Source organism: Mauremys reevesii, linkage group 4 (genome assembly GCF_016161935.1).
Source record: "Mauremys reevesii isolate NIE-2019 linkage group 4, ASM1616193v1, whole genome shotgun sequence".
Taxonomy (NCBI): domain Eukaryota; kingdom Metazoa; phylum Chordata; order Testudines; family Geoemydidae; genus Mauremys; species Mauremys reevesii.
Genome location: NC_052626.1, coordinates 29,261,108 through 29,283,631, shown reverse-complemented (window position 1 = coordinate 29,283,631; position 22,524 = coordinate 29,261,108). Strand labels below are relative to the sequence as shown.

Below are 22,524 nucleotides of genomic sequence, written 5' to 3'. Positions count from 1 at the left end.
TTCTTTGACTTATACTACTACAGATGTTAGACTAACAGGCCTATAATTCGGTTTTTTTTTTTTCCTCTTTGAATATATAGACTACACATTAGCTAATCTCCAGTCAGTCGGTACAATCCCCGAATTTAGGGATTTATTAAAGATTATCGCTAACGGGCTAGCAATATCCCTCGCCAATTCCCTTAATACTACTCATTACAGTAGTAGTTGTCATGGTAGGGCACAGGTGATCTGTGGTAAACAAACCAAACAATTATAACCAGGTGAATATAACTAAAACCATTACAATTGACTAAACACCAGATAACCTAAACACAAATCCAAACAATTATAGTTATAATAATTGGGAATACAATAAAACCATCACCATTACAATAATTGGTTACATTGACACATAAGATGAGGCCCAAATTTGATGCTGCAATGGCCAAACAATAAAAGTTACTGAGGTCAGGACCTTCTTAAGCACACACAACAAATAAGCTTTTGTTGGAGGACCACAGTTGTCATGCAAAGTTAAGCTGATTTGGACTTAACCTAACATTTATTTGCTAAAATGTTGCAGAATTCCCTATTTTTAATAGTTGTACTGAAGAGGTTTTTGGGGACCTGAAAGATGAGGCCCTGCAATTATGGGCCAAGGTCTTACAGGTTATGGGGGCCCAAGAACTACCCTTTAGGACTTGGGGAAGTAGAACCAGAGTGCATAGAGAAAAAAGTGTGGAATTAACAATACAAGCAAATGTAACTAACAATACAAATGCATTAATAAAACCTAACAAAAAATAAACCTGATGCACTAGGGACCAAAGTGGCGATTGATAAGTTGGATGGACATGGGGGAAGTAGAGAGAGGAAAAGACATTTGCTCTGTCTAGTGTAGTATTTTATTTCAATTTTTTTGACCCAGTGCTAGCACAGGACACCACTAGAGACAGACACAGAACATGCAACAGAGAACACTGAACACAGACTTTGTCACGACACTAATAACCATGGTATTTTATAACTCTTCAGCTGGTACCAGCTCTTCTGATGTTTTGGTTTTAGATCCTGAAAGATAGAAGCTTAGAAATAAATTAGCACAGTGCTTCCACATGGCAGACCCTGCTTAGTCTCTGCCACAGTGTGTTTGGTACTTGGGGCTGCACAAATGCTAATTAAGTGGTGCAAAAAAAAAATTCATTTTAAAATTCCCAGCCACTTTGCCATGGCCTGGAGGTCTGAGGCAGAAGCAGGCACTGTTACTGTTGCAATGGCATTCTGGCCCTAGGAGGAGGAATCTACCCAAATATTCCCCTTCCCACTCTCCAGAGGGGTCCCAAAAACCTGCCCCTTCTGAGGTCTCAAATGTTTTCTCTTCTGATGTTACTGCTGCTGTAAGATGTGAGAGTGCTGTTTTAACTCTGTACCCAACCTTAAGGGCACTTAACTGGGTTTGGGTACTACATACATTTTTATTTCTCTGCTTTTGCAGCAGAGGCTTGTAAATCTTGATGCAGTTTTTTGTTTTTACATTTTCCCAACAGTTGTGAACAACCAACCACAACAAAAAAAACCAAACTGATAAATATTAAGCACTATAACCCTTAATTCCTAAAAGAGCAGCTTACAATGGTTGTTTTACATATTTTCTTCCCATGTTTTTCGGGGGGTCCCAAGACTCTTTTTCCCAATGTGCCATTACTTTCCAGTTTTCTACCCCTTTTTCCAATTGGGATAATTTTTCTTTTAGATATATTTTCTTCTCTTTACAGGCTGCTAGGCGGAGGCAGCTGTCATTACAAGCCTTCCACAGCAGCCAGATCCCTGCAGCATTTGGGGGTTTGCATATGAGGATATATTGGGCCAATCTATCCTGTAGGTCCGAAATGGTGCAGATATCTGCAAGGGCTTGTTCAGTCCAAGGACTGTACCCATATCTTTGAAGGATTTGTTTAAAGGGTGTTATTTCTTTTACAAAAGGTGAGGTTGGAGCTCCTTCAAACTGCATTCCTCCCTCTGAGACTGTTCTGCCTTGTCTTTTCTTAAAGATTTTTAATTTTGTTCAGCGAGCAGCACTGTCTGGTCCCTGGGACCCTCTTGTTGCCCCTGATTTGATTTTTTTTTCCCCCTCTTTTCCTGCTACCTACACGGAGGCCAGCAGGTTTTGTTAATTTTATGAGCTCTTTATCTTCCTGCTACCCACACAGGGGCCAGCAGGTTTTGGTTAACCAAGAATAGAACCGTGCTCTGTAGAGCCGGTTGTGTGCACACAGATTGGTTTACAATAAGTGAGGCAAAAATACCAATAATCCCCCTTTCGCTATTCTCCACCAAAATGTCATACCAATAAAAACTAGCAGGCTCTTATTAAGAGGGATAAGGCAAAGATGCCACATTTATTGTAAATATAACAGTAAAGCAAAAGACAAAAGCAAACAACGTTGCTTTACTACTTATTTCTATCACTACTTATTCCTTATACACACACACATATTTATTCACACAATCATTCATTCAGGTTCTGTATAGGTGTTATAGTTACCAGCCTAGACGTTGCTCATGCCAAGTTACTGGCCAGGTATCTTGGTCATGAGGATGGAGCCGAGTCTGTGTCAGATGCACCTGATGCTCCTGGAGGCTGGCAGCAGAACCATAGACTCAAAGTCCTCAGTCTTCAGAGTCCAGTTTTATAGGAATTTATTCCTATGTCAGTCCATGAGAGTTGCTTCATTCTGCTGTTGCTAAATCAATCAGCAGGTGGCTGGCTCCATGTTATCCGATGTTTGTTTTTTCCTTCCTTTGAGGTGTGGTGGGGTGTATTCCAGTTTGCCCTCTGGGGGTCATCTGGTTGATCCCACTTGACACCTTCTTCAGCCGACATTGAATTCTTCAGGCTGGTAACTCCTTAACCATTCATTCATTCTTTAAACTAGGCACTCATTCACATACATTTTCTATCTTAATTACATCTATTTCACTGTCTCTACCTTTTGGGGTGTTACCAATTTAGAGATCAGGCACTTAGAGTCAATTGAGGTTTAACAAGTTTTATACAAAGTATCTCTTTGAGCAGGCTTCACACAGACACAGCTGGTGGCTTGCAGGTTAGAGGCTAAATGTTGGGAATCACATTTACTTCTAACATAAACCTTCAGTTATAAAGTATCATTCAACAATAAATCATTTTTCATATAAACCATGTCTAATATAAACCTTCTTTAATATCCCTATAGCAGGAAATAATTGAAGTGAACAGAAGTTGCTAGGAATCTTCACACTTTGAACTCTAGACCAGTGGTTCTCAAAGCCAGTCCACCACTTGTTCAGGGAAAGCCCCTGGCAGGTCGGGCCGGTTTGTTTACCGTCTACATCCACAGATTTGTCCAATCACAGCTCCCACTGGCTGCGGTTCGCTGCTCCCAGCCGATGGGGGCTGCGGGAAGGGTGGCCAGCACATCCCTCGGCCCACACTGCTTCCTGCAGCCCCCATTGGCCTGGAGCGGCGAACTGCAGCCAGTGGGAGCCGCGATTGGCCAAATCTGCGGACACGGCAAATAAACAAACCGGCCCAGCCCACCAGGGGCTTTCCCTGAACAAGCAGCGGACCGGCTTTGAGAACCACTGCTCTAGACTGATACAGCTCAAGCCCTCAACTGATCAACTCCATTGCTTTGTTCACTGTTATGCTGGCAAACCATGTGCCAGCTCTTGCCAAGGCTGTAGGTGTCAGTTGAGCACTGACAAATGCATAGCTGGAAACCAAACCAGCTCACGTGCATATTAATGGTGTTCAAGACAGATGTTAAGACTTACAAAAATGTGTATGTGGAATGCTTGTAAGTTGCTGCATGCATTAATTTCACTTGTCATGTCCGTATCCCACGCTATAAGGGGATATGCAAGTTCTGCTTTATAACCTGTAAAAATGCCTGCTATGAAACCTGTGAACCCAATCAGCAGGAACAGTCCACTGCCCATCAAGGAAGACTATCAAAAACTAAAAAGGCCATTATGGAACATCACGATACAATGACTTGGTTCATGGCCCTCTCATACCCATAAAGGTGCTATGTGCAAGAAAGTCCACCCATCAGCTCAAATCCTGGAAGAAAGGGAACACAAGAAAATTCTCTTTTTATTTTTAATGTATTTATTTTTGCTGTTTGGATTATCACAGGGCTGGAGCTATGAATCAAAGCAGAGATCCCCAGGGTCAATCTAGGTTAGCCCTATAAGACATTCAATGATGACAGATTTACTATAATTCTGTCACATTTTGGAACCATAGATTGTAATTCATTTGCGTATATGTTAGGGCTGTCAAACGATTAAAAAATATAATCGTGATTAACTGGGAGATTAAGTAGTCATGATTAATCGCAGTTTTAATTGCACTGCTAAACAATTTAAATATTTTTGGATGTTTTCAACATTTTCAAATATATTGATTTCAGTTACACCACAGAATACAGAGTGTATAGTGCTCACTTAATATTTTTTATTACAAATATTTGTATGCATGGGGGGGAGGGGGAAGGAAACAGTGGGAGCAGAAGCACAGTCTCTTTAAGCAGAGCACTCAGAAGCCTGAACATTTTTTCAGCCAGCAGCAGCTGCTATCGGCAACACTCACTCACAAGCTGGTAGCAGCAGCAGACAGGCTCCCCCTGTTCTCTGAGGCTAGCTCAGTGGCGACTGGGTACATAGGTGCGGGAAGGGGGACACCCCAACATCAGCCCCCCGTCCCCGCTCTCTGCAGACAGACAGAAGGCAGGCTTCCAGTCCGGAGCAGCTTGGCGAGGGGTGGCAGCAACAGAGGAGCAGGGCGACACGAGAAAGGGAACCCCTACCCTGGAAGCATACAGCAGCACCTCCCTGAGCATGATGCCCTGGACAATGGCCCCCTTGTTCACCCCTAAGGTTATCCCTGTCCGGGGGAGAAGGGGGACGGTGCAGGTGGCAGGAGCCGGGCTCCTCTCTTCCTCCTGGAAGATGTTTAACTGGCTCTCCAAAAAATTGTTCAGTCTCTTGTCCTCAGCCACTTCCTGCTCGCTGCCACAACTGTTGCCACCCTCCCCACCTGGCCACTGCCAAATCCAGTCTCCAGAGGTGTGCGATTAACGCTCGTTAAAAAGAAGAGCATGTTCATTTGTTGTGCGCTAACCACATGCATTAACTGTGATTAACTGAAAGCACTAGTATATGTATGTGCCTGCTTTAGCCTGCAAACAACTCTTATTTTTCCTAGTTAAATAATCCCTTATTTTACTACAGGATTGGCTACAAGCATAGTTTTTGGTGTGAGATCTGAGGCACAAATTGACCTGATGTAAGTAACTGGTCTCTTGGGCCTGGGAGCAATTGGAATATTTTTAGATCTTTGGCATATGGCAACCAACTAGCAGCATTAAGTCCAGCTTGCCTGGGTGCCAAGAGAGACTGGAATGCTCCAGGGGACTGTTTGTGACGTCATGGTAAGACTGTTCTAGTGCTTCAGGAGTTCACACTTGTTACTGGGGTGGCGAAATCTAATTATAGAACATACAACCAGTTTGGGGTCTTCCCTGTTTTTTGACAGTCTGCCCTCAGGTTGGCACTTGTGGTCAGGAACCACACCAGACAGCATGACACTCACTCCTTAGGGATACATCTTGAGTCTTCATCTTTAATTTTGGCAAGTTTTAAAAGGGACAGCATCAGGTAAATTAGGCCCAAGTTAGAATTGATAAAAATCCTTGTATCAAACTTAATACAAGTGAAACACTTTCATTTTGACTTAAACATAAATTTTGCTGCTGTTGCGTAATCCTAAAATGCTGCTAACAGACAAGCAGAGAGCAAAAAAGAGTGACCAGAAACAAAAGTGAAACTGATCAGTCTAGTTCCACTATTCCACACAATTCAAAGGAGTAATCCCACTGTATAAAACACAAAGAAAATTAGAGACTGATTACTGAAATGGAGAAAAGAAAAGATATCACCAGCGCAGGTAAAGGTATTTTTGCATATATTATTTTTCACTTGATAGCTTCATTTTGATAGATACTGAATAAAACAAATCACTTTAAAGAAAAATTCCTCCAGGGTGATTTCACCTCCTTTGGAAGCCTACTGAAGGGATCTTGCCAAAGATAAGTCAGTCTGGCTTCCCACAAACTATAGCTGTATTTTTTCATGCCACTCCATTGATTGATGTGCCCAACTTCCCCATGAAGCAACAAGACAGAGCATTGGTGGGTGGAGTTTCACAGTGGCCATGAGGATGATTCATTACCATGTGAATCACACAAGACTGTGCAAAACTAAGTGATAAAATGACACTTTAGCACTACAGCCAAAACCAGAGATGATTAGTGAGTATGCCTGTGGATTCAATGGAAGATGAAGGGTTAGGCAGAGAGCATGTCAATGGAAGAAGAGTACCATTACCTGACAGGAAGGACAACATTAGTGATTGATTTTACCATGCTTCAAGGCACCTTGCAAACAAAAACAGAACCTAAAATAGCAGATCATCTTGCAGGATTGGTACACTAGAAACTGTTGCGTAAGCAATTAAATAAAGCATTTTCCATCTTGTTTCCTCTCCCCCTCCCCGCCCAGATACAAAGGGTACTAAAAACTGACTCAAGGACAGGATTCAAGCTGAACAGCCTCTAAAGTAGTGTCAAACTGCTTGTCTAAATGCTGCCTTTAAAGTCTGATTGAAAACATGGACTTTCAGTTACTCTAGGTTAAGTTCTGATTTTATTCATGAGGCATCTTTGGAAACAATCATAGAATTCAAGATCAGAATCATCTGACCCTCCCTCCTGCAAGATGCCATGCAGGCCACACCACACACCCCCAGCAGCGACCCCTGCCCCCATGCTCGGAGGAAGGGAAAAAAAAACAGGGCCATTGCCAATCTTCCCTGAGGGAAAATTCCCTTCCCCCAAATAAATAGGCAGCTCAGCTGAACCCAGCAGGCAGCAAGACTCTCAGCCAAAACCTCTGGAAAAGGTTATTATATCATACCATTGACCCATATTTACCAGTGTGTGTGTGTAATTGAATTATTGACTATTAAGCCGTTATTATATCATACCATCCTCCTCCATAAACTTATCTAGCTTAATTAAAGTCATGGAGGTCCTTCGCCTCCACTGTTTCCTCGGTAGGCTGTTCCAGTATTAAACCCAATTTCAAGCTGATTCTTTGACTGACACATATCCGTCGTGTGTCTCATTGTGTCAGCATTACTGAGCTGAAAAATAATTCTTCTCCTTCCCCTCTTATATTCTCTCTGATATATTTAAAAGAGTGTAATCATCTCCTCTTATCCTCTTTTTGGTTAAGAAAACAAACCGAGCTCATTCCATGTCATCCATATCTCAGCACCCTCCTACTCTTGGTTCCCAGGTCCTAATAAATAGAATAAAATTGAATAACCCAAAAAAAAAAACCGAGAGAAATGAGGTCTCAAACCCATATCCAACGGGGACTAGCACCCCAATACTACTACTAGCAGTCCCTCGCTAATGCAACCCAAGACCGCATTCACAGATGATGTTAGACTAACAGGCCCTTTTTCTTTTTTTTTTTTTTCCTTCTTGAATATAGGAGAATATAGTAATCTCCAGTCAGTCAGCAACAATCCCGAATTTAGGGATTTTAATTTATTTATAAGCTATAGCTATATCTCCTAATTCCCAATTTATTCTAGGATCTAGGATGAAGATTATTATCCGGGCCCCCTTTTCTTTGTCAAGCTTTCTTTACACTACCTCTACATACGAAATGTGTCTACCCCATATCTTCATTCCCATCCCCCCCTCTATCATATTCCCTTACCCTCTTCATTAGCCTCATTAAAGACCGAGGCAAAGTTAGAGTATGTGATATTTCCCCAAGATTATCCCTATCCTCCACTCGTTTTTTTTAAGTTGCGGTGTCCCTTTTCTTTCTTTCTTTCTTCCTATTTATATGGCTAAAAAAGGCGTTTGCTATTGGTTTATATCAGTAAACAATATCAGTAAACTGGGTTCATTTTGTCAGGTAATGGAAGTTTTCCATGACATACACTCTACCCATCTCCTCCTCCTCCTCCACTGGAGTCAGTGGGGCTCCATAACTGCACACACTGCCCACGCAGTTCAGCTTGCAGGATAGAGGTCTACACTACAGAACTACTGTAAACGCCTTTCCTTAGAATACCACCTTAGAGACACAGGGGAATATTTTCAAAGCACTTAGTTACTGAGGGGCCTAAGTCTCACTGATGTTCAATGGGGTTTAAGCTCCAGCACGATTTAACTGTTTTTGAAACTTTTACCCAGAATCAACTGGGAAAAAAAAATCAGTCTCAAAAACATTTTATCTACCACTGTTATAATCAACACTTGAGATTCCTATTTAAAAAAAAGTCAGAAAATGATTTCTACTTTTCCCAATGTGTTCACTTTCTGTACTGGACAGCAGCTTGTGTATCATAGTGACCCTGTACAGTCAGTTTCCTTTGTTGCTTCTGTCTTTCACACAGCAGCAGAGGATAGGGTGACCAGACATCCTGATATTAGGGGCGTTGTCTTCTATACGCAATTATAGCACCCCCACCACTACCCCTGGTAACAAAAAAAGTGTCCCAATTTTTCACACTCACTACGGGGGGAGGGGGGGGGGGATTTTTTTTTCTCCTTTTTAAAAAGAGCTGGGAAATGTAACTGAATCCACAAAATTTGGCAGGGGGTTCAGGACCCAGTGTACAACCCAAACCAACTGTTACCCCGACTTTCCTCCAGACTGACTCAATTTCAAGCTGATGTCCCTTTAGCAGGGCCAGTGCAACCATTTAGGCAAACTAGGCAGCCGCCTAGGGCACCTAGTGGTTGGGGTCGCCTAAAAGCCCGCTCAGGCGAGGAGGTGGAGTGGATGTGAGCAGGGGCGGGGCGTGGGGAGGGCCATCCACAGTAACAGGGGGGGGCATGCACAGGGGAACTGCTCCCCGCCCCAGCTCATCTCCACTCTGCCTCCTCTGCTGAGCACACAGCCCCACTCTAAGTCTCCTCCAATCAGCGCCACAAGCCTGGGAGGGGAGGAGAATTAGAGCAGCGCCGGCGTGCTCAGCGGAGGAGGAGGCGGAGCTGAGGTGAGCTGGGGTGGGATCCCCGCGTGGGGTTAGCTGCCACGGGGAGGTGCTCCCTGGGGGGGGGGCTCGGTTAGCTGCCACGGGGGGCAGGGTTAGCGGGGCGGGGACGCAAGGTGGAAGTTTCGCCTAGGGCGCGAAACTTCCTTGCACCGGCCCTGCCCTTTAGCAGTTCTGCTTAAGTGCAGAAAGATGAAGTCTGGCAACAACACACTTCCTTGGGCCAAAGGCCCCACAGATTCTTAGGCAACTGCCTTGATATTTATAGTAATATGAGCAAGTTCAGTTAGCCACATTCTCATTTCCCCGCCTCTCCAGAGCATCGCTTGTGGCCAACGAGTCAGCTGTACCTTTCACGGGTTTCCCTTTATGTGTATGACTGAGCTAGTGTTTTCTAGGTTCTCAACTAGCTGCCTGCACCATTTATAACACAGGAAGGTTCACAGCAGCTAATGTAAACAACTTTAGAATGACAAGTCAGATGGTTTTTGTTTTTTTAAAAGCAACCAAGTTACAATGGTCTATCTTCCCTGAGGAGGCGGCTATGTAACAACTCAAGAGAGCTTCTGTTTAGGAGATGCACGGGGAGGAGAAACAGCATGGAAACAGCTGATTGCCTCACTTCAGACTATTTTTGTCCAGGGTTCCCCACCACCACAACCCTCACCTCCATTGTCTCATCTATCGACTGACTGCAAGTAAATGAGAAGAAAATCTTAAACATGAGAGATTTAAGTAATTTCTATGGCAGCAGTTACAAACCAATTTCACTGTGACAATTCTGATCCCATCTTCCCCTACTCACTTCTCTCATTTTCATTTCCAGCAGACAGGAAGTTTTGAGATAGTGACGCTCTTACTAAATCCTATGCAGGGATTTCAGGCCTTTTTTCAGATTTACAGCTGGCTACACATGCCAAACAAGCAATTGTATAGGTAAGAAAGGAACACAGAACTTTAGAAACAACTGTCAGTTGCTCAGGCACTTAGGTCTCTAAACTGGCCTGTATTGCCAAGATAGATACATAATGACAACATTCTATTTTCTCTTTATGGTTTTTATATTTAGTTTAGAAAAACCCATCATCACACAGGGCCTGATCACCTCTCAATTACCTTGAGCTATACATCCAGGAGTGAGTCCACTGATGTCCATGGAGTTACCACTGTGAATGAGAAGACCCTTAACATTTTTTAGATTTTAAAACCACTATATAAATCATGCTGGAAACTTGGAATTTTAGTTGGGCCCATGAAGAGCCAGCTCTGCTAAGCAACTGATTTTGCTCATCCCTTGAGGAGTCACTAAGATATGTTTCACTTTGATATACATACAACACATGGCCTAACAGTGCCTAAGTACACATGAACTATACATGTCACGAGCTACATAACAGAATTAGGATTTCATACATGAAAGACTGTGCATGCTTACCTCCCACTTCATGAGCTACAGAGCCAACTTCTTAGCAAGCATTACCGATTGTGCCCATAATATTTGCAAGGTGCTCATGGCCTTCTAATGCAAAAAAAAACCCTCTGCTTGCGTACAAAGCCATCTACATGTGCAAAAGCAGGATTTTATGCTTGCAAGATTTTGCAAATCAGACCCACACAGTCATTCCTGGTCCTTGACTAAGTTAATTGTTCCACCAGCAAAATTACTTAGGTACATCACGTACGGATGCCCAATATTGTTTTGCAGTCCATATACATACTTCAAATATATATTAGCTGCACACTGATTTGCATGCATTCTTGCTTTGCCCATGAACATTTCAAGATGCCATATATTAAGCTGTGAGATACACAGACATCACCTTAAGGGAAGTAACTATTCAGATTTAGGGTACGTCTACACTGACAGAGTTACATCACCGGCAGTTATAGTGCTGCTCAGAGAGCACTGAAGGGAAACCACTGTTGTATGTTCACACTGACAGCTGCCTGTGCAATAGTGTATTCACACTTGCAGTGGTATTTGGAGCGGTGCACTCTGGGCAGCTATCCCACAGAGCATCTCTTCCTCTTCTGCCGCTAGGAGTTGTGAAAAGGCAGAGGGGCATCCTGGGTCCTGTCCCAATGCCCTATGATGCATTGCTTCTCATCCCAGCAATCCCTGTGCTTCCATCCACAAATGGCACAATCTTTCAACAGTTTGCGTACTGTGCACTCTGCCTCTTCGGTCTGCAGGAACGGATCCCTCACTGTTAATCAATAGGCTGCTCACTCTCACTAACACATCACGAGTGGCAGTGGAGTTATTCCTTAAACTACAAAGGCAAGAGAAGTTTTATATTGATCTTGCCATGCATAGTAGCTACAACACGAGATTGCTTGTGGCATTCACAGAGGTGCTGACCACAGTGGAACGTCGCTTTTGGGCTCAGGAAACAAGCACTGAGTGGTGGGATCTCACTGTGATGTACGTCTGGGATGACGAGCAGTGGACAAGCAGTGGCTGCAGAACTTTCGCATGACAAAAGCCAAATTCATGGGACTGTGTGATGAGCTCACCTCAGCCCTGCGGTGCAAGGACACGAGAATGAGAGCTGCCCTGTCGTTGGAGAAACACGTGGTGATTGCACTGTGGAAGCTGGCTACTCCAGACTGCTCCCTATCATTTGCTAACCAGGTCAGAGTGGGAAAGTCGACTGCTGGATGCATGTTGACGGAAGTGTGCAGGGCCATTAATCACATCCTGCGCCGAAAGACTGACTTTGGGCAAAGTGCGTAACATTGTGGATGGCTTTGCACAAATGGGCTTCCCTAGCTGCAGAGGGGCGATAGGTGGCACGCATATTCCAATTCTGGCACCAGACCACCTAGCCACCGAGTACATTAATCGGAAGGGGTATTTCTCTATGGTCCTTCAGGCACCTGTAGATCACCTTGGGCGTTTCACGGACATTAACGCAGGCTCATCTGGAATGGTGCATGATGCACACATCTTTTGGAACACCGGGCTATTCAGGAAGCTGCAAGCAGGACTTTCTTCCCAGACTAGAAGATCAACATAGGGGAAGTCAAAATGCCCATTGTGATCCTGGGAGACCCTGCCTACCCCTTAATGCCGTGGCTCATGAAGCCATACACGGGGAACCTTGACAGCAACAAGGAGTGGTTCAACAGGCTGAGCAAGTGCAGAATGACGAGTGTACTTTTGGCCTTTTAAAGGTCTGCTGGCGCTGCCTATATAGGAGGCTGGATCTGGCCAATGACAATATTCCTATGCTTATACCTGGGTGCTTCACGCTCCGTAATTTTTGTAAAGAGAAGCTTCACTCAGGACTGGACCACAGAGGCTCAGTGTCTGGAGGCTGAGTTTGAACAGACAGATCAGGGCTAGTAGAGGGGCACAGAGCAGGGCCATAAGAATCATGGATGCCTTAAGGCAGCAATTTGAAGCTGAAAGCCACTAATATTTGTTGCTATGCTCGGGAGTGCAGTGCTTGAATGCTAGGAGGTGATGGTTATTGGTGCAGACGATGCACTATGAAAGTTTCAGAAAATTACCATTTGCTTTGCAAGGCTCTGTTTGCTTTCAATTAATGGAATAAAGATAACAAAGAGGGAGGCTGGGCTCCCAAAGTCATCTCTGTGAAGCCAAAACGCTACATTTTACAGAAGCAGTATTCTTTGCAACACGCAGACCACTGATTCAGTGATTTAAAACACAGCCACTAGTCACATACCTGTCACTAACTGGCTGACCCCAGGACAAGCACACGTGCCCCATGACCCCCAAAATGGTGAGTAACTACAAGGGCAGGAGTAATCAGTGTTCCAGGACCGTACTGTGCACTGGGCATGTGGCTCTTGGCAGGACGGCTCTAGGTATTTTGCCGTCCCAAGCACAGCAGGCAGGCTGCCTTTGGCTTGCCTGCGGGAGGTCCCTGGTCCCGTGGATTCGGCGGCATGCTTGCAAACTGCCTGCCACCCTCGTGGCGACCGGCAGAGCGCCCCCCGCGTGGCTTGCCGCCCCAGGCACGTGCTTGGCGTGCTGGTGCCTGGAGCCGCCCCTGGCTCTTAGGGACAGCCAGCACTGTAGGAGGGGCCTTGTACTCATTTCTGTCCCCACATTTTCTACAGGCTGTGATCATTCTGGAAGATCTCGCTCCTGAGGGTGAGCAGGGAATCAAGGGAGGGTCTTCTCCAAGACGGTGGCTTCCACCCTGGTCCTTATGCAGCTGGCCTGTGTGCAGCAATGGTCCCCCCATCCCAGTAACAGCAGTGTGGTGCAGGAAAGTTACCCTTAATGGGGCAAGAAACAAAGCAGCTCTGCCAAAGAACCTGCAGCAGCGGATTGCCCAGTATCTCCATGAGAGTTTTGTGGAGAGCTCTGAGGGAGATTCCCGTGAAGTGAGGGAGTCAATCAGCACCCTGTTCTGCCGCTCAGACTAGGTATGTGGTGGCACATGCATCATACAGACACAACCCTGCTTTCTGCAACCCTCCTGCCCACAACAACTTGCTTCAGCGATTCCCAAAATTAAAGCCACTTACCAGGGGCCTCCACTCCTGTTTGCGCTGTGCCAACATCTGAAAGCTGAGACTGGCTGGCCTCCTCCAGCGTAGAGAAGAGCTCCTGGCTGCACACATCTCTGACCTCCAAGTCATCCTCTGCGTCTAGGTCTCCCTCCACCTCCACATCCTCGTCCAAGATTTCCTCCTCCTGGCTCAGTCCACTCTCAACTGGCACACAAGCCACCGAAGTATCCACAGTGGCCTTTGCAGTGGAGGTGGGGTCACCACCAAGTATCATGTCCAGCTCTTTGCAGAACCAGCAGCTCATCGGCACAGCACCAGAGTGGTGGTTTGCCTACCACAAGGTGTGGAAGCCATTCTGCAGCTCCTTCACTTTGACCCTGTACTAGAGTGTGACCCGGTCATGGCCCCTTTCTGTCATGCATCATGAAATCTGTCCACAGGTATCATAATTCCTATGGCTGGAGCGCAGATGGGACTGGACAGCCTCCTCTCCCCAAATTCTGATGAGGTCCAGCAGCTTGGCATTGCTCCAAGCAGGGGATCGCCTGGTGCATGGAGCAGGCATAGTCACCTGGAAAGATGTGCTGAGACCACTGCATGAGTCACTGGGCAAACAAAGGGGACTTTCAAAATTCCCAAGGAATTTAAGGGGTGGGGTTCATGGTTGGTCACTTGAGGGCAGGGCAGTAGAGTTCATACCAATGACCACAGAGGAGAGAACCGGCATTGTGGGACACCTCCCAGAGGAAAATCACAGCGCTGTAATTGACCAGGGTGTCTACATTGGCATCGCAGCACTGTACCCCAGCGTAGAAAGCTGTATGCCTCTCGTCGGGGGTTTTTTTTTGTTTTTTTTTTTTTTTACAGCGCTGCAACTGTGCACTAAGTGGCTTGGCAGTGCCTACACCTCGGGAGTTACACCGCAGAAAGCTGCTTTACTCCACAGAGACTTGCCAGTATAGACAAGGCCTTATTAGAAAATCTCCTCAACTCTCAGAAGCAAAAAAGCTACTTAGGCCCCAACTACACTGGCAAGATTGTGTGCAGTAAAGCAGCATATTAGTGGCTTTCAGTTTCAAATTGCTGCCTAAAAGCATCTGTGATCCTTATGGCCATGCGCTGTGCCCCTCTAATAGCCCTGGTCTCTGGCTGTTCAAACTCAGCCTCCAGGTGCTGAGCCTCTGCGGTCCAGCCCTGAATGAAGCTTTCACCCTTCCCTTCAGAAATATTATGATGCATACAGCACGCGGCTATAAGCCTAGGAATATCATTGGTCATGTCCAGTTCCCCATACAGGCATTGCCAGCAAGCTTTTAAACGGCCAAATGCACACTCCACAGTCATTCTGCACTTGCTTAGCCTGTTGTTGAACTACTCCTTCCTGCTGTCAAGTTGTCCCATGTATGGCTTCATCAGCCACAGCACTAAGGGGTAGGAGGGGTCTCCCAGGATCACAATGGACATTTCGACTTCCCCTACAGTGATCTTCTGGTCCGGGAAGAAAGTCCCTGCTTGCAGCTTCGTGAACAGGCCAGTGTTCCAAAAGCTGCATGCATCATGCACTTTTCTGGACCAGCCTGCATTAATGTCTGTGAAACGCCCACGGTGATCCACAAGCACCTGGAGAAATACCCCCTGCAATTAATGTACTCGGTAGCCTGATGCCAGAATTGAAATGTGCTTGCCATCTATTGCCCCTCCTCAGTTAGGGAAGTCCATTTGTGCAAAGCCATCCACAATCTAACACATGCTGCCCAGAGTCACGGTCTTCCAGAGGAGGATGTGATTAATGGCCCTGCACACTTCCAGCAACACAACTCCAATGGTCGATTTTCCCACTCTGACCTGGTTAGCAAATGATAGGGAGCAGTCTGGAGTAGCCAGCTTCCACAGTGCAATCGTCATGCGCTTCTCCAATGACAGGGCAGCTCTCATTATCGTGTCCTTGCACCGCAGGGCTGAGGCGAGTGCATCACACAGTCCCATGAAAGTGGCTTTTCTCATCTGAAAGTTCTGCAGCCACTGCTTGTCCCCACAGATGTGCATCACGATGTGATCCCACCACTAAGTGCTTGTTTCAAGCTCAAAAGCAGCGTTCCATGGTGGTGAGCATGTCCGTGAATGCCACAAGCATTCTCGTGTCATATGTAGGCTGCATGGCGAAATCAACGTCGTGCTCCTCATGCCTTTGTAGTTTAAGGAATAAGTCCACTGCCACTCATGACATGTTGGTCAGTGCAAGCAGCATTCTGGTCAACAGCTCGTGATCCATTCCTGCAGCCAGAGAGAGGCAGGGCAGGGTGCGCAATACAAAAATTGTTGAAAGATGGTGCCAAATGCAGATGGAAGCACAGGGAGTGCTGGGATGCGAAGCGATGCATCACGGAGCATTGGGACAGGACCCAGGACGCCCCGCACCACTTCTGCCTTCCCATAAGTCTTAGCAGCAAAAGAGAAAGAGGTGCTCTGTGGGATAGCTGCCCGGAGTGCACTGCTCCAAATAGCACCGCAAGTGCGAACACGCTATTGCGCAAGCAGCTGTCAGTGTGAACACACAACAGCGGTTTTCCTTCGGCAGTCCCTGAGCAGCACTGTAACTTTGCAAGTGTAGACGTGCCCTTAGTGCAGTTATCAAGAGATAATCAAATCTTGGGAGAGGTACAATTCAGGTCTTTAAATGGCCCTAGATTGTTAATTTATAGGGACCACACCCTCAGCACATCTTAATGAGTCACTCATTTCTTTTGATTATTTTTTAACGTCGTTTCCAGATAAAGCTGGAGATCCAATCACACTAATCAAACATCTCAAGTTCCTCCCCCCCGCTAGTTCTAGAATCACACTCTACCCATTATTGTATCATTAAAACTGATTTGTTTCCCCATACTGATGTGAATGTGTATATAATGCACACAGGTCTCGCAAGAGAATAATCATCTTGTCTAACCCTCGCTAAAAGCAGGAGGTTGTTAGAGCTCCAGGATGCCAATCAACCCAGCTAACTGTACACCCTACTACAATCAATCAGTAGCGTAACTTCCAGCTGAGGTGCCATGTGTTCCCACCATTCTACTTTCATTTTTAGGTCTGTCATTCAACTGAGGGCCTAACAGTATCAGAAGAGAAAGGACCATGCTGTGATTCTGCAGGGTTTTGCAACAGAAAATGCCCTTCTATCAATCACCTCAAAACAAAAAAAAACAAAAAAAAAACAACTCACTGTTAACAATGAAGGGTTATTTACACTTGCAGTACATGAAAGTTAGTGTGAACTTTTCCACGCACAAAGGCCAAAATTGGACCTAAACCCATACATAGGCACCTAAGAGTGAAACTGCCAACAGCACCTAAACAACTTTGAAGCACAAGTCCCATTGACTTCAAAACTACGAACTCTGAGGGAGGAGTACAGCTCAGTTGAAACTATTCCGCTTTCTTGACTAGTGGAAGTTCAATCTATCAGAAGATGCTGCTGGTTGCACATCTAACACACATTCTTTGCTTGAGACTGCTATTCTCACAGTAAGAGTGCTAATGAGGCTCTAGCTTATCCTTTTCAATATAGATTAAGTATGAATTTCCATAGTGGCGGGGGGGGGGAGGGAAATCAATGTAAAGTCTAAAATTCTAACAATTAGAAAACTAAAGAAACATCCGCTTTTGCAATTTAAGACTACAGAATGGAAACTAAATAACTAAAACCTAAATAAAAAGTGTGATTTAAATTTTAAGTAATTTACATAAAAATCAGGATATAAAATTTAAGGGTTTTAACAACTTTTTTAAAGTAAAAAATAGTTACTTTTATCCAAAATGCAAATAAGATCCTTATCTCATTAAGTCTGATATTCCACCTCCAGCAGTTGACCAGTAACAGATGCTTCTGTATACATCCTCGTGCTAAATTTGCCATCTAGTTCCCTCAACTTTTATGTCGATATGGGACGTGAAAAACCACAGAATTCTTGGGCCCCTGCCTTATATGCACAGTCAACACAATAAAGGCTTGGCTTGTTTCTTAATAATTAAAAAAGAGACTCACTTCCTTTCTTCCTTACCTTGTTCCATGCCTAGGGATGCATTATTTACTGTCTGGACTAAACTATGACAACACATTTCTTGTCCTATATCTGAGATGTAAGTTAATGACACTATAAGTCAAATATTACTGGCATAAGTAGCTATACCAATAGTGTCAAGCTTCAGAAGTGGCTACTATGACGAGGACAGTAATATAAGACCCTATCATCAACTTCATCTGTTCTTTATGCCTGCCATTATATAAACTCATGATGTTCCGCCCCCCAGATGTCAGAGAGGAGGTGGATGAGCGTCTGTTCTTTTGAGACACTGCTTCTTGAGATACTGAGCCTCAAGTTTGTTGTACTGGGGAGAGCTGTAGGATTAGCACTTCAGACCTCTCTGGAAGTAAACAACTTTTGCTGAAATCACTCTTACAAGAAAGACGTTAATGCCAAATCCTCTGATTTTTATCATCCACATCTGCAGGCCCTTATCAAAATAATCAACCAGACAACGGCATTACAGCATAGAACTGCTTTATTTCTGAATAACAGCAATTTTTTTGTTGCTGTAGCACTAAAAGCAAAATTGCTGTACATACTTGCACGGAGAGATTAACTGGACTCATCTTGAAAAAAACAAAGATTATACAAACAATTCTGCCTGAGGTGCAGAGGTTAGAATCATATTAAACACCGTCTTTAACCCAGTAATTCTAAGGTCTAGTACAGATCCTTTTATACATAAAAAACATGCAACAAATGACAATTACTTCCATGCACTTAAACTATAGAAACTTGGGTGCTGTCCATGGGCAAACTCAATGGCCAAATTAACCAGTTATTTTCCAAGTACTACAATCATCAACCAACAAAGGTGACATAGCACTTCACTGAGCTTCCCAGCTCCTCCCACCCTACCCACCCCTCTTTTGGGAAGTGCAGGTCACATTTGCCTTATAAGACCAGGCCATAAAGGTGTCTTTGAGAGATTAAAGTTATAGGACTTGATTCTTCAAGCTCTGCATGTTCTGTATGAGAAAGGTGACCTCAAAACTGGTGGATGCTTCCTGACAGGGCACACTGAACAAAATCCCCTATACATTCTCAAAAGGTTTCTCAACTAGAGTTTAACACAAGTTAGAGAAAAGAAGCCCAATCTGTCTTCCCAAGCTGGTTGTCAATAGAATAGTTATGCTCTTGGCCATCCACTTTCCTGATCTCCATTCTCCAGGATAGATGGAAATTTCTCCTACAACTAGGCTTGGAAAGATTAGATTTTTTTTTTAAATCAGTAATTGATAAATATCAATTTCACTGCACGCACACAAACCAATGAAAAAATATGTCCATCAATAGTAACTGAAATTTATAGGTAGGCAAAGAAAGAAAAATGCTACTTGAGAACTTATCAGAGTTTGATTTAAGGCTATTTACATTGTACATCTTGCCATGCAATGTTGACAATTTACGTTTTAACAATTATAAAGATTTATTTTTGAATCTTGATGTTCGCTGTCATTAGTTTAAAATTTAAAATAGATAAAATGGGGGAATGCTTAAAAATAATTGTTTTTATAATTGACAGATAGAGTTATGTTTGGCAGAATTTGACTTAACACCTCCATTTTATGGGGGGGAAAAAATCATACTTCCTGGATCCAGTGCAGTAGAATAGACATAGGTGCACCTTTTGTCAGCTCTCCTGTGCCACCTGGAGTTCCCTATATTTTCACAAGGCCTGAGAAGGCATTTGTTTAGGTTCAAGTCATATCATGTGTCATGCATCCTGCTGAGATCTTCAGTCATATTCCAGTTTCTTACTTCTTTGTAGTTATGGCTCACAATCACTCATTTGGTAGGAACTTGTGGGCGCAGAGTGTTGTCACACAGTGTTTAAAAAAAACCTCATTAGATCTGCTGTTCTGTTTCTCCCTTTTCTGACTCCTGAGGTTACCTCTGGAAACTTTCACTTAGGTGGGAAAGTTAAATGAGCAAGGAATTTTTTATCTAGAGAACTGAAAAGGACAACCCACAGATCATGGTCCAGCTTAGAACACTGAGCTCTGCCAAAAGCAGTCAATTCCCTTCCCCTTTTTCAGTCAAACTATTTGATTACTTGCTTCCATTTTCATTGTCAGACAGTGACCTGGCCAATGGTTTCTATTTACCGCATTCTAACTGGCGTAGGACGCCTAATGACTTGCTTGTGCTACTTTTTAGACACTTGAAAGAGTTGTTAACTTCCAAGTATTATTTTGTCAAAAGATCCCATTTTCCAGAAGAGAAATAAGCAATCTTGGAACCTCCTTTTATATTCTGGGCCTCATTTTGCTAGAAATAGGTTCTATAATTTGATTGTGAAACACTGTCCTTATGAGAAAACCTGCAAGGATGCTACCTGGTCATTGATATATTGTATGCTAAGCATTAGAAAACTGAGTTGCTAAACTCTGATACAATTTTCAGTCAGCAGATCATGCATTCAAATCTCTTTACATTTTGGGATGAATATCATTTAAAATAAAATTATTTTTATAACAGTAAATAGAAGAGTATTGAGGGCCTGTCTACATATGGAGTGAATAGCTCTTCTCCTTGAATAAGAGCATCCACACATGGAGTTATTCAAGAATAGCAATTCCACATTAAATTTATACCCTTTCTTATTCCAGAACAACTTTCAGAGTAGACAAGCCCTGAGTATGTGAGAAAGAGAAAGTAAATGAATCATTCCTTCTGAGAAGTGGTAATTTAGTTCGAAGCTAACTGAATCACCTTTATAGCATCTTTTAACTCTCAAGCTAAATTATTTTTTGAGAGAGTTTTTCAGTGGCTTCTTGTTTAGCACAGTGTCACCACTCTATGGCCCTTAGGCAAAGCTCACTGAAGTCAATAGAAAGACTCCAACAGACTTCAGTGGGTTTAAGAGCAGGCCCCATTCCTATGCAGTGTCTATTGCATTTTGCACCATTTCATTATAATACTCAGGTGATTGGTGGATGATAGCAACTGCTCTTGCTACTTCCCATGAATTAGTATGGTCTTTTCAGGGCAGAGGATCCATCATAAGAGCAATCAAAACTACAGGCAAGGAAACTAGATTTACTCATTACTAATATCCCAGAATGAATAAGAGAAGGGAACCAGCTCATCATCAGCACACAAGTTGCTTCCACAATATTTAAAGCTGAAGGTTTGTTTTGCTCATGTTTGAAAACAGGTGGTTTTGAACTCAGCTGATTAGAGGAGGTGGTAGTCTACCAAGTGGTAAGACAATGGATACACAAAGAACAAGCCCTAACTCTATGAATGTAAAAAAAATAAATTAGCTAGGCTTATGTTCTATATAAAGTAAATATGTTTTTAAGACGTTACCTGTTAGACAGTTAAGTCAAGTGTGAGTGTGAGATAGATATATATTATATAACATTCTCCAAGTACCAAGTGATGATCTCGTCATACTTTCCCCTTCATAGACATCACAAATGAGGGATAGTCAAATCATAAACTTGGATTTTAAATTGTGAACAGTAGCCTGAAAAAGATCATTTTGAATGGAGAACGGCTGACAGCTATCAAGATCAAATGTATAAATAAGTAATAATAATGAATATTGTCAATTCCATAACAGCCTCAATCCTACAGTCTCAATAATCATTCACAATCAACTGAGCCCAACAGAGCTGAGAGTACTATTATCCCATTTGATAGGTGGGGGAAACTAAGGGCTTGTCTACATGAGGGTTTTAAACTGGACCAAATCAAGTTAATGTGGTTTGAAAACACTTGTTTACACACAATGAAGCCCATCACTGCACACTAATTCTGCATTTATCAGGAATTCTGGCGTCCTCTTGCAAAGTAGGCTAGGTTTGCCTCAGACTGAATTAGTTCAGTCTTGTTTGTGCACACACAATTGCTGCGCACCACTTTTTGCGGGTTTCCAACAGTTGTCAACCTGCAAAGCATGTGGGATATTACTGACCTGCAGCATTGCTGTAGCCCTGCCGTGATGGTGAAAGAAGTGCTCTGCGTAAACTCGAATGCTCGTCTCTCTCACCAACAGAAGTTGGTCCAATACAAGTTACTGTCCTGTCCGTTTACTTGTGTGCCCTCTCTGCCCTGGTGTCAAATTTCCAGGATGAAGAGACCGATGTTGCTTATTTGCGCCTGAATCCCAGTGTATATCATTATTCTGGCCATACAATTGTGACAGTTCTCCAGAAGCCCAACTACATGTCTCACGCAGCTACCTGGAGCCATGCTGAGATCCTGGATCTCATCGCCATCTGCAGACACACGTTGGTTGAGAAAGCGCTTGTGGCCAGCCACCGGAATAAGGACCTTTCTGTGGACACTGCAAAGCAGATGCTGATACCAGTCAGCTCTGTTCTGGGGAACCAGGGCACAGTATCCAGCCTGTCTGACTCATGAAAGTACACCCCCGCCCCCAGCCTCTGCTGGAACCAAAACCAATCAGAGGAAAGACTTGCAGAGAGCAGTGAAGGGTGGTGGGGGACACACCCAGATCCCTCCTGACAGGGGTGACAAGATCAAAGCAACTCCCCTAGCCCCATCTGCATCAAAGACAGGACAGGGAGGAATGTCCATTAGCATACAGAATGGAGAACAGAGATTCCAAGGCAAGAACCACACTGAACTCTGGGACCAGAAAAGCAGGGAAGCACTGCATCATGGGGGATCCCTGCTCCAGATGTTAATGAATATGCGCACACACCCAGCTCAGCAATTAGACCAATTCTAGTAATAAAATCCTTGATAGATATCCAAAATACTGAAGCAACCTAATTGCATTGTGAGCTCCCTGGAAGAAACATCACCCATAGCCAAGAGTGATCAGCTCCTATTGTCTAGTCTAAAGAAAACCCTTGAGTCAGT

The 22,524-nt window shown here is 44.0% G+C and overlaps 1 protein-coding gene and 1 long non-coding RNA gene across 2 annotated transcripts in view; one reads left to right on the top strand and one right to left on the bottom strand.

Moving 5' to 3' along the window:
* Positions 1–22,524, bottom strand: part of ITPK1 (inositol-tetrakisphosphate 1-kinase) — a 237,867-nt gene that overhangs the window by 183,305 nt on the left and 32,038 nt on the right. The gene's annotated exons all lie outside the window — the stretch shown is intronic.
* Positions 5,518–17,598, top strand: LOC120403888. The gene is made up of 3 exons (XR_005597779.1): positions 5,518–5,974; positions 16,686–17,122; positions 17,461–17,598. It is a non-coding gene; the product is annotated as an uncharacterized LOC120403888 (long non-coding RNA).